The sequence below is a fragment of the Lasioglossum baleicum genome, chromosome 3 (assembly GCF_051020765.1).
Source record: "Lasioglossum baleicum chromosome 3, iyLasBale1, whole genome shotgun sequence".
Lineage (NCBI taxonomy): Eukaryota > Metazoa > Arthropoda > Insecta > Hymenoptera > Halictidae > Lasioglossum > Lasioglossum baleicum.
The window spans coordinates 8,009,875-8,022,336 of NC_134931.1; the positions used below are offsets into that span (position 1 = coordinate 8,009,875).

At 38.1% G+C, this 12,462-nt stretch overlaps 1 non-coding gene across 1 annotated transcript; it reads left to right on the forward strand.

Moving 5' to 3' along the window:
* The first annotated feature begins 9,076 nt into the window (after positions 1–9,076).
* Trnap-ugg (transfer RNA proline (anticodon UGG)) lies at positions 9,077–9,148 on the forward strand. Its single transcript has one exon. It is a non-coding gene; the product is annotated as a tRNA-Pro (tRNA).
* The last annotated feature ends 3,314 nt before the right edge of the window (positions 9,149–12,462 follow it).

The following is a 12,462-nucleotide window of genomic DNA, read 5'->3' on the forward strand; positions in this document are numbered from 1 at the left end:
ACGACCGTAATTACAAGGATCATTTTAGTCGTTCAATTCTCATTCCTAGTGAGAACCGTTCTAACGAATTATCGTGCATTTACGTGCAACGCAATAAATTCTTAAAATACCTGTCAGGGGTAAAATACCCGTAGCATATTAAGGGAGCAGACTCGTTTCTAGGATTGCAATTTGCATTATTCGGAAGCATACAACTGCGCGTGTAGCTATTTTCGTAGCTACATGCTGCCGAATAATGCAGAGTATGCCTCGTAAACCAAAAAATAGGACTTTTGAGGCAGAAAGCGTCCTAGATCGATCTTTTATCTAGCGTTTTTGACTAGTAAAAACCCCCGTGTTTGTATTATCGGGAAATGAGAAGGCGAATCCCGTACCCTTGCAATCCTGGAAAAAGGAGTCTTAAGATTCAACCCTTATACTTATGTACTGAAGAAAATTTCTTTTAAATTTCTCATACACACCCATTTACATTATCGTTTATTTCGTATTGCACAGGATATACATACATTTGCATTTTCATCTTATTAAATCATACATTTTATGAAATAACATTTATTAAATCAAAAATGTAATTTTATCAAACCAACAATTGTATAATTCACCTTTTGCTTGATCTGACCACATGCCATTCCTTTATTATACATTTATTGTGCATTTGATTCTTTTACGCTTGGTAGCTGTAATATTGATTTTCCTTCGCATTTCATTTCGCATATTTTACATTTAAATCCACTGTTTACAAAGCTGAAAATGTTTCAATGCAATGAGAATTCATTTTTCCAGGATGGTTTTATTTTGTCCTTTTTCAATTCATCGATCTCATACTTTATATTACACTAGTTCATATAATTTTATGCACATTACTATTTAAAATTATAAAACAGCACAGTACTCGGTAAGTTCATGATATTCCTTTACTAAATTGTTGTGTGTTTTATTGATGAAAAATGTGTTTATTTCGTCATTTCTTCCACTTTCGTATCGGATAGAGTTTCTGTGTCATGCATTATCCTGTAATATTATAATTCTTTTGTTTAGATGTCCCAAGTACATATTATACAATTTCTGATACAACGTGTTTAACCAGCTACTGTAAGACGAGCAGGATCAGTGGATCGAGGATCAATTAATCATTATTGCTGGTAGGTAAAATATCAGCAAAAAGGATCACGTGGGCGTTGCGATAGACAATAAATCATTCACATGACAGCTTCTACAAATTCCGCTCTCAGCCAATCTGAAGAACACACAATTAATAAACGCTAACAGTCAGATTCGATTGCATGGCACTGCAGAACATTAAACATAATATCTTCTTGCGCACAGTGATCACTAGACTGCGGATATTTATGCAAAATAAAAAATGTTTGCATTGATTGCAGAACATAGGAGCCAAATAAAAATTGCATTATTCTTTTAATTATCCTATTAAGCTGAAACTAATACATTGATGTCCTTAAATATATTTAACTAAATTGTACGTACCCATTTTTGTCATAAATCGATAAAATCCGCAGTCTAGTCGTCACAAGTAAATTGTACGTCATCATCACTTACAGAAGAACCTTTCCAAATGACAAAGAATTCCAGAGATTCTTGGTTATAGAATCTTCAAATATCCCCAAAGACTATAGAAATCTCCAGAGAAGGCTCTAGGGATTTTCCGAGATGTCACAGAAATCCTCGGAAAGATTAATTTAAAACTACTATTGGTTCTAAGAGTCGTTGGAAGTATCATTTCAAGAAAATTAAGAGAATCCGTGGGGGATTTTCAGGGATTTTCAGAAGTTTTGGAATGACATCTCCAAAGGACTTTCCAAGAGATTCCAAGCCCTTATCAAGGAAGATGGTCAGGAGTAGCTAACTGAGTCATGCCATCCTGTGGACACTCCTGATACTCGAAACCTCAGGAACTCTCCCAAGCTTCGAAAGTTCGACAGGGACAAAATTATTGCCTTGGCTCTCCGGTTCGTGTAACTACATTAATTACGGTTTCATAGAAATTGAACCACTATATCACTCTTTAAAAAAAAGGAAATATTTACAGTGTCGTTGATGGGATTAATTAATCACGAGTTATAAGTAGATTTTACGCATCTAATTGTAAGACAAAAATGAGGAAGTGAGATTCAAGTAGGACGATTCGAAGAATTGTATGATTATTTGCAACATATTGAAATTGTTAATGAAAAAGAAAATTTTCTAGTTAGTTCCGTGCAGAAAATGTTGATTTTGCATGGACATCTACAGTCTAGTTATGACAAGACTAATAGCTCAATACGTACTATTTTGTAGCATCCGCCATAAATATGTTCATATTTTGACGTTAATACCAATGATACCACCCCTTCACGTAATGCAAACTACTAACGCATAATTATTGTTTCCCCGCTCAACGCGCAAAACAATACTCTGCAATTAAAAATAACGATAGCCTTCGAACATGAACGTTTTATTTTCTTTCTCGGCAAACTGTCTTTCGTTCTAAATCGCGAGCGCCACATTTTTAAACAGAATTAATGAAATGAAGTATCACGCTGCGCGGAATTGCAATTTAAAGTTTAATCAATCTTTGAAAATAGCATTCGTGATATGTTCACGTTGCCGGACGCGGTTCCGTTTGGAACTGGCACCGTAATTCCATTTCGTACGGAAATTTGTTTTCCATTTAGGAAGTTCCCACGTGGACAATAAGCGCTAACCAATCTATATAGGATTCGACATTTTCCGCTATTTACTAACGAAGAAAACGTGGAAGCGTTGTCAAGAGAAGGGTCATTATTTTCAATGTATCCGCGTTGCCATCGTCTCGAAAAGGGAAAGAGTGCAGACGAACTAAAGGGGAACAGTAATTGCATTACCGCCGTTACATTAAGGATCCCTTTATATTTTCAAGCAGATGAATTCAGCAGAAAATCCCAAGCTAATTAAATTACCTTCTCGTCCGTGAAAAAGAAATTCGGTCCAACGCGCAACGTAAACGTCAATAGAACTTCCAGTTCTCCTCGGTACTTACAAGATGTTTGAGTGGAAGCTGACTGTCAACTAAGTCAATAACTTTCTTCAATATTGTAGCTTTAAATGGATATTCCGACACAAAAACGTCTCTTAATCTTTACAATCTTCACTCAAATATTTATTTGAACTGTACTTTTAAGATTAATAGTTTCAATCCCAATTTCTTGTATATTGATAAATCACACTTCAGTAACGAAATTATTCAGAATTATTTTTATAATTGCAAGCAAGCTGGTGGAGAGAAGAGAAATTTGCAAAAGTTACACGTTCCTTGACAAACGGCATCATTATTCAACCTCCTCGCCAGTTCATTTCATCGACCCGGTACGAAAAAAGGTACATTTGTATTATTGCCACATTTATATGTTAAACATGGCTAATTAACGCTCGTTCCATGGTTCGCGCGTCTCTCTGCGGCGGCGCGGCGTGCGGAATTAATGCCGCGATTGGTCTCGCCAGCAAATAAAATTAGCATAGACATAAGTGGGCACGATTTTTTATAGCCGGTTAACGTGTCGTCCCCGGACCGGTGCTCATTGTCCCGCTATTATGTCACCGTCCGGGGTGAAACATTAATTTGAAGCCGAAGGGCGGCTAATGTTATGCAAATTCCTCATTAGTGGCCCCGCACTTGAAACGGCTAGTTCGTCGCGCTTAACGGACAAGCCAGACGATGCGAACATTGTCGTTCGCGTTTCGCCTAATTGATCTTGAACCGTCAACAATTTTCGTCGCCACGAATAATTACGAGCGCGACGTCTGTCCGTTTCGTTTGCGACGTCTTGCAGAGTTTCAAACAGAAGTCGAAACAAACACTTGTCGTTCGTTTTTTAATCAATTCTGTTCCAACTTCTCACTCTTAAAAAACTTCTTCGAAAAGTATTCTTCTGGAACAGATTTCGAAATACTGTTGTATGATTTCTATCAATCCATTAAAATGATTAAAAAAAGAAGTAAATGACTTTGTAGCTGCTGCATCTTGCAATTATTGCAGACAATTTTTATTTTGCATGAGAATCCATGATCTGCTTATAAGTATTGAAATAATTATATCAATTTCTATTTGCATGATGTCATTTTAATCATAGAAAAATTCCACGAACGTCCTTCAAGATTTAAATGACAACGTTCATAAATAAACAGTTTACATTGAAGTATACAGGGTGTCTCAAAATTCCTTCAATATCCGGAAATGGGAGGTTTCTGAAATCATTTGAAGCAACATTTTCCTTGGCAAAAAAGCGTCCGCGGCTTTGTTAAGGAGTTATTAACGAAACACACGGACCAATCAGATGGCACAGTCGGCCCAGCGCGGCGCGCCAACTGTCAATTGCCGACTGTGCCAACACGCGTCTAGGTCGCGCTCTGATTGGTCCGTGGTTTCTCGTTAATAACTCCTTAATAAAGCCGCGGACGCCATTTTTGCAAAGGAACATGTTGCTTCGAATGATCTCAGGAACGTCCCATTTCCGGATGTTGAAGAAATTTTGAGACACTCTTTATATGTATACTTTCCTCATTTCCCTAATTGATTAAAAATACGGACTTGCACCGCTTTCAAAGTAAACAGTCCATACCCGAACGATAACGTTCCCATTTTCCGCCAATACAAAATACAAACACCCGACCGATTGCCATCTACGATCAGTAACGCCAGCCCAATCCGACTAACAATATTAAAGGACGTTAATTAATTAACAGTCCGCGACATGCTCAAGATACCAGCTTCGATGATATCATCGGCGATAACGATCATGCTATCGCATTGTTTAAGCACCGGCGCGCGGCTTGTCAGGCGTGTCACCACTAATTGTCCCTTTCGTAGCCCCGATGTCGCTCCGCTAATTACATTCCTTACTCGATTTCCATTACAGAACGGCCACTGACACGTATCTCTCGCTTAGAAACCGGCAACTTTCCACGCGATCCCATAGAACGTTCGCCGATCAAGATACCGCCGCGCCGCGCCGGCCGAAAAGGTGTACCTTGGCGCTAAGTGGTGTCCTCTTCGTGTGGCCCATTGTAGCCGAACGGTTAAGTTAATCCCGTCGTTCGATCCTGCCGATAGACTCCGGGTTAAATAAGGATTAGCGCGATGACTCGACAGGATTTGGAAACTGAGGTCTAGGAAAGGACCGATCCGACCAATCGCGACTCCATCGGACTCATCCCGAGCGCGCGCGATACCGAAATTACCGTGAAAAAATTCTACCCCCAGTCGAGGGAGATCGGCCAGATCGGTATCGGGACCTGTTAAAGTGGCGTTAAAAGGCGAACTTCGTGACGAGAGACCTACAGTAACACTCGAACCGGGAACAGTCCTCCTCTTTTAACCCACAGACTTGCGACCTTGCATTAATTTGAACGACGAATTTGTATTTAACAACGTTCACTGCTGTGTCATCGGTGGCCTGGAATTGAAACGTTAGACCTTTCAGTGATAGGTACTGCGGTACGATTAACGGTCCTGCCCTGGGCTGCCAGTTTTGTTTGTCTCTATAGTTATGAACGCAGTTTTAAATAATTGTACTACGTGGAAACGTTGAACACGTTTTATTGTCAACACGTTAAGCGCTTAACACTATGTAACTTTTAAGTCGGCGGTAATTCACACCTCGTGAACCCTCTGAACTGAAAATTCAATATAATCAATATAAATTTTGTATCAGATGCAATTGGAATCAAATAATTCGTTAATTCATTCATGAAATAACAAGATAGCTTAAGGGCACAATAATTGATAGGTAGTGTGTACAGAGAGTTAGGTACCCCGCTAACGAACAGCAAAGCTACAGCAACACAGTGGCAGATTAAGACAAGTGGAGGATCTAAGCGGTCAAAATTTCAGCTCCCCCCCCCCCAAAAAAAACAAAGAAACTAACGAGAAAAACTCTCATTAAGTTCTACACAGAAACGAAAAGTAATCAAAACTTCCATAGAGTGCAACTTGGAGGCCATTACATTATACATTTAGCAGTTTGTTCTTAGATTTGTTCCATTATTTCACCAGGGAGCCCTGCACTTTCAATGATAATAAGATACAACACAATGAATGACCTTTTGTTTTTTTTTTAGCAAAGATACCTGCTGACAGTTGCCAGGGCTATTGCACAATTTTTCCTAGCTAAACATTTTCTCCTACAAGCACGGGGCCCCACGCGGCCGCTTAGTCCGCTTACCGCTTAATCCGCCCCTGCAGCAACAGTATGATCACGGAATGACATTCGTAACGTCATTCAAAGTTTGTTATAGACCAGACCGTCCTCGGCTATATCCACTTTTCTTGATTGCCTCGAAACTCGCCCCGAGTCGAAAGACAGACTCTGGTCTGTCGATGGTAGATTAAATTTTGTCTTGCTAACGCTGGCGCGGCGTTCGATCGTGGTTCAGCTACGAAATATCGCGACCCTTCGTGGCCAGCTGAATCCCCTATCCCACGACTGCGTTTTATATGTATAACTGGTCCAAAGGGTGAGCCCTTTGGCCCTTGTTCTCTCGCATCAGCCTCGACTCGAGGCGACGAAAGCACAATGAACGTTTCTCTTTTCAGTTTTTTCCACCCCGCCGCAAATGACACGACGAACAACTACTTGTACGAGGGGTGGCCGAAATTAACAGCCTATTTCACGGTGCTAATTATGACAAATACAAGGAATCGTCAACCCCTATCGATCTAGATGCGGCGTCCTTTTATGCTGTGCATGTCCATCCCTCCAGCAACGATTGCAAAAGACTGTTGCCTAGTTACGTAAGAAATTGAAAAGACGCTTCCGCAAACCGATCGATGCTTTTATATAATTACGCAGGGAACTATCATCACGGTAATCGATGCATAACCAAAGGTCAGAGACAGCGATCCGTGGTTTATATTTAACTATGTTGTGATCACGTTATAGATTGGATGTACAGTGACTCACGTTAATATTTGAATAGGCCTATGAAGCACGATCACTTGTTTAACACTAGAACAACTGAATTCTGAACGAAGCTGATGTATATTCCTTAATAATAATAACAGAATTGAATTTATTCATATTTATTATACACTTGAATGAAGAACTACACTAGCAAATTCCGCAAGAAAATATTTCTATAACTTCACGAATTGTAAATGAAAAATTCATTTCACGGGCTCGGTAATCCTAGTGTTAACATTGAACGAAATTACTTGAATTTGTTTGAGAAGTTGGAAGAATTAATATGGGTATATTAGATTTTATGAAAAACATCCTTGGGAAAATACTAACCGGTTCTGTTTTATAACTTTCTTGACCTGGGCCTGTACTGAAAATTAGAAAGCATACGTTTCGAAAATATGTTTCAGTTGTGTAAATTCTGATTGCAATTTTTCCTAAATTTGACAATGTGTGTCCACTTTTATAAGTGTCAGAGATGTTTAGAGTGCACAGCTGATGAGTTTCAGTGAAAATGATTCTGATCTCCATGCTTAGAAATAGTTCTGACTTTGGCAAACTTGCTCGTTATTTGCTTCTAAATCGTATATGTTGCCGGAACACTCTGACAAGTCCAGAACAAACATTTCCTTCGGTAACGTTGTCACAACTACTGAAATCATCTAGCAGGAGCTGATATCGACAGAATTTTCTGTAAATCAAGATTGAAGACAAAGTTTTATAGAAAATGAAGCAAACATTTTACTGATTTTACGATAGTTTCTAAATGCCTGTATTTGAAAGGATTTGGGGGAGCGTGGCAGGGAATTTTGAAGACTTATAGAAATTGTCTTCTCTTTATTAATTCCTCGAATTAAAGATAAAACTTAAAATTGTAGATAAAAAATAAAATGATTTGTTTTGACGTTAAGCTTCATTTTAATTGAATGAATGAATTCAAGTTATTTAAGCGACGTTCAGCTATCATTTTTTATCGAACGCGAGAATATGAAAATGTACTGAGCACAAATAATGAAATATCAATTAAGCACTTCCACTAACATTTTCAAGACTATCGCAGTAAATATTAAATGAACTGCTCACCAATTCTCTGTGTATTTGAAAATATTTCGAGTACCTATTTAACAATAAACCTACCGAGCCTTAAAAGTAACTGGTAAATACATGTTTCCTTATAAAAATGACAAGATTGATTTTATTTAGACTTTGTGCGGCTCCTATTGTAATACTTGCTCTACTAAAGATATCTATACAATTATTTCTTATGAAATCACTTTTTTTATTTCAATTATGGTAAAATGAAAAATCTGGAACCGGCCATTTTGACAGGTGGTGGTAGGTTTAGTGTTAAACCTAATTAAATTCCGCAAACCGCGCGCTGATAATTCTAACAAGGTCATCAAACAGATTACTCGAACGCGCAAGACAAGAGAACATATAAACACTTCCACTCGATCTATGTCATACTAATGAATAATACTCTGTATTACATTCTCTTTTCTATGTGTGTGAGCAAATCTGTGAGAACACTTTCATTCACGTGGCGGTGTTGCAACAGAATCAGAATGCCGTTTATCTACTGCTTTCCACGAACACATCGAAACGACCGAAAAGCAATGTAAGCATAACGGGTCGTACTTGTTGAAGAAATTCCTCATACTTTTTCGAGATATACTTCCAAAAATCTATGTATATTAGTGAAACTGCACAGACATAGTAACTGTACTAGTTGGCAGTATTGTGCGCAAAATAAATAAATTCTTATAATTAATTTATCCTTCCGAGAAGTTCGATCCGGGACATAAATTGCTGTTATTGGTATCCATAGTTTATTGCAAATCTCTCGAAAACTAAAGTCGTGTGGCGGTTATATGTACAGACAGAAGTTGGTTAAAATATTAATTTCTACAACATCTTAACGCAGAATGATTAACGTGTTAATATTTATGTCATGTATAAATTACTGTAAATTCTACGTGAAACGGCGTATCATTATTCCCAGAGTTTCTTGTATAAATAAGAAACCTATTTAACGCTGCGCTGGTGCGCAATGCTAAAGCGGTATAATTAATTACAGGAGTAATTCCAAAAGTGCCATCGCTGTGATATATAACATCCTACAGTAACACAAAGTTTCCAACAGCGGCTCAGTGGTCTAGGGGTATGATTCTCGCTTTGGGTGCGAGAGGTCCCGGGTTCAAATCCCGGCTGAGCCCAATTTTTTTTCCATCCCATCGACAATAAATTATGATATTACTGATACCAGCTCTCTCTCTCTCTCTCTTTTTTTTTACACGGAATATAATACAATTATTTATTTTAGCGAAAGTAATATTTAATTCCAGCAGAAACTGTGCCGGGACTGCGACACGATATTTTAATGTGGCATTACATTGATTCACGTCACGAGTAATCTGTAAATGATGAGTTAGGATTTCGAAAATACTGTTTTATGTGTATTATTTACTGTATTTTCTGATATAAAATTAGCGAGGCGATTAACATTATGTCTACCGAGAACACTAAACTGATATTCTATGTGTTGAAATGAAGAAATTTATTAAAAAATTCCTCACGAAAATATTTTTACACTTTCAATAAACAGTGATTTTCTGATATTATTTGTTGCTGGAAGAAAGAATAAGTATTTCAATGTAATCGCACATGTGGAAAAGTATAATTAATAAATTAATGTTAAAGATGACGAACACGTTACTAATTGGATGCAGTCGCGACGTTGACAAATATAATAATCATATGATGGAGTGCAGTGGAATGTGTAATATCCTGCCTTTCCGTCATGGTGATTTTATCGTCAAAATACATGTAGAACGTAAAGTGTTATTAAATTATACCCTAACATGATTAATTATTACATAAAGTACATCAAACAAACAGTAATATTTGATCGAACGAACGTAATTTTGATCGTCTAGCAAAATTTGATGAAACGATATCTCACATTCCTTGCAGAACTTTTATGATCATGCTCCGGGTAATACAAATGAAAACGGCAGAAAATTGAAGTTTCTCGCGCGCTGCTTTGGATTTGTGCTGTGCATAAAAGTTTGATGTATCGGTTGATCACGGGTAATGTTGATCCCCGAAGTTTTAACGAATCATCGTACATTATGTACGCGCGCGTGCGGGGCCGAGTTACGAGCATCGAGGTCGTAAATCAATCCGTAGATGCGGCAGATGCTCATTTGCATCGCGGCATTTTACTGTTACGCGACCGAATCTCTATACACTCGTGGCATTTCGAGTATAACTCGAGATCGTTATCTTCTCAATAAACTACATAACCATTGCAGTTCGACATGAAAACGTGTATTTCAAGCTTTCCGCTTAATTGTAATTAACTCTAATGTGCTGCTCTTAATAAACAATTGAAATAATACCCGTTTCATAATCGGGAAATTTGATTAAATTGGACGGATGAAATATATCCATCGGGTGAGGCAAATGGGACATGAAGTAATATATTTGATCAAACAGCATTCGATCATTTTAATGACGTTCTACATTCTTCCAAATCTTTATGCGAAATACACATTTAATGCAACAGTTTGTTTTTTTCCCATTAATAAAACAGAGTAAAGCGCATGAAATTCGTATCATGGTTTGATCGTACTTTATTTTAATATTATTCCTGTGGGAATATCGAGAAATGGAGAATCGAGAATCGAAACAGCGGCATCTCTGAGTGTGAATGTGTGTGAAGATGTGTGAATGCGTGTGAATGTGCGTGAGAATTGAATGTCTGCTGTCTTTCGTTTCTAATGTTTTATAAATATAATCAGTTATCTTCTGCACGTTAACGAAAATTGACGTAAATAAATTATTAAAATCCTTCATTCCTAATTTATTATGAACTAATAACATGTGTACACATTTTATGATGTGTTCTGGATAAAAAAAAATTGGTGGCCCTCAGAACCTAATACCTATTCCTAGTGATTTTTATGCCGCAGTAATGATCTCCTCCATCACTTTAATGTACATAATGCTGAGGGCTTAATTTTTTTTATTAAAAAGGCAAGAGAAGTTTCTTTTTATACCTGTATTGTATCAAAGTACGTATCTAAATATTATAATAACAAATACCCTATGCAATTTAAACCAATATAAAGAATTTACAATCATGTGAACAACAGTCCTTTGGTGATCGAGATAGAAGCAAAATGGTCTTCGTCTTTTATGATCCTTACCCCTTTCATGAAAAATTTCTTTTTCAAATCCTGAGATTATAAAAATATGAGAATGATTGACAATTTTGTTTGCCTCGCCAACGAGAATGCTGCAGTAAAACGTACACCCGCAGTAATAGGTACGCTTACCCTATGGGATGAAATTTAAACACTGACAACTTCGGGTCGATCTCGGAAAATTCCGGCCATTAAAGCAACTTTCAAGATGCCAGCTCTTTTAAATGTTCAGCACGGCGGAATGCATGAATTCACGCAGTAGAAGCGCACGCTATACACAGCGCAGCGTTCGTCGGATATTGATTCGACGTGCGGAAAACAAGGTGAAACAGTGAAGTGGAATCTAAGCTGACGCTATTACGACCGGCTGGGTTCTTCTCCCATCGATTATTAACCCTTCGCAGCCCCCGCTTAAAGATCGGATCGTCACGGTCGGTCAATTTTTCGGTTAAACCGATCCAAATGGACTGTCGGTGTAATTTCCTGAAAATTGTGTTGGCCGGAATTCAACGGACACGCTCCGGGCGCAGATGCATGGGACACGCGTGTATTCCACAGTGGAACAGGAAAATCAAACAGCGTGCAACGTAATACATAGTTACAATACTGTGCGCGCGAGGGCATGCACCTGCCGCCCTGTAACGATCGTCTAATGACTCGTCGAAAAACTTCTCCTTTATTGCCCCTATCACGGAGACTCGAGAAAATCGGGTCACTTCGACGAGGAAACTCGTTCACAACTTTCTTTCACGGTTCGAACGACTTCGTCCCGAACTAATTCCCTCCTTTATAGAATTTTTCGGGAGAAAGTAGTTCGAGCACTCTGCGTTTCACTTAATCGCCGGTGGTGCACCGTGAACATTGGGAAACTGGTTCTCTTAACGTTTTTTAATTATTAAATAGTTCTGCAGAAAATCTGGTTCTTAACTTACTCGCACAGTGTACGAGTGATATTAACTTAGGTCTGGTTTTAGGTCAAATTAATTCGTACAGTCGATGGAGATTAAACAATTAAAGTTTCTTGACAGAAAAGAGATAAGATAGGTCAAGTGTTGTAAGATTTTGTACACATATTTGTATGCTATGTCTTGCCCCCTTGTACAACCTAATATTCTTTACTCATAGTGACCTAATAATTGTTTATTTCCTAAATTATCTAAACTCAAGAGAGATTTACGCATTTAATCCAATTTCTGGTTAGTCAATCGCAAAGATGTCCTTTTCGACGCAGCAAAACTGATGAGATCCAATTTTATTTGACAGCACCTCGCGCTATAACACCGGTGTCCTAATATGTATTAAGCTCGATCGTTCAATATCTA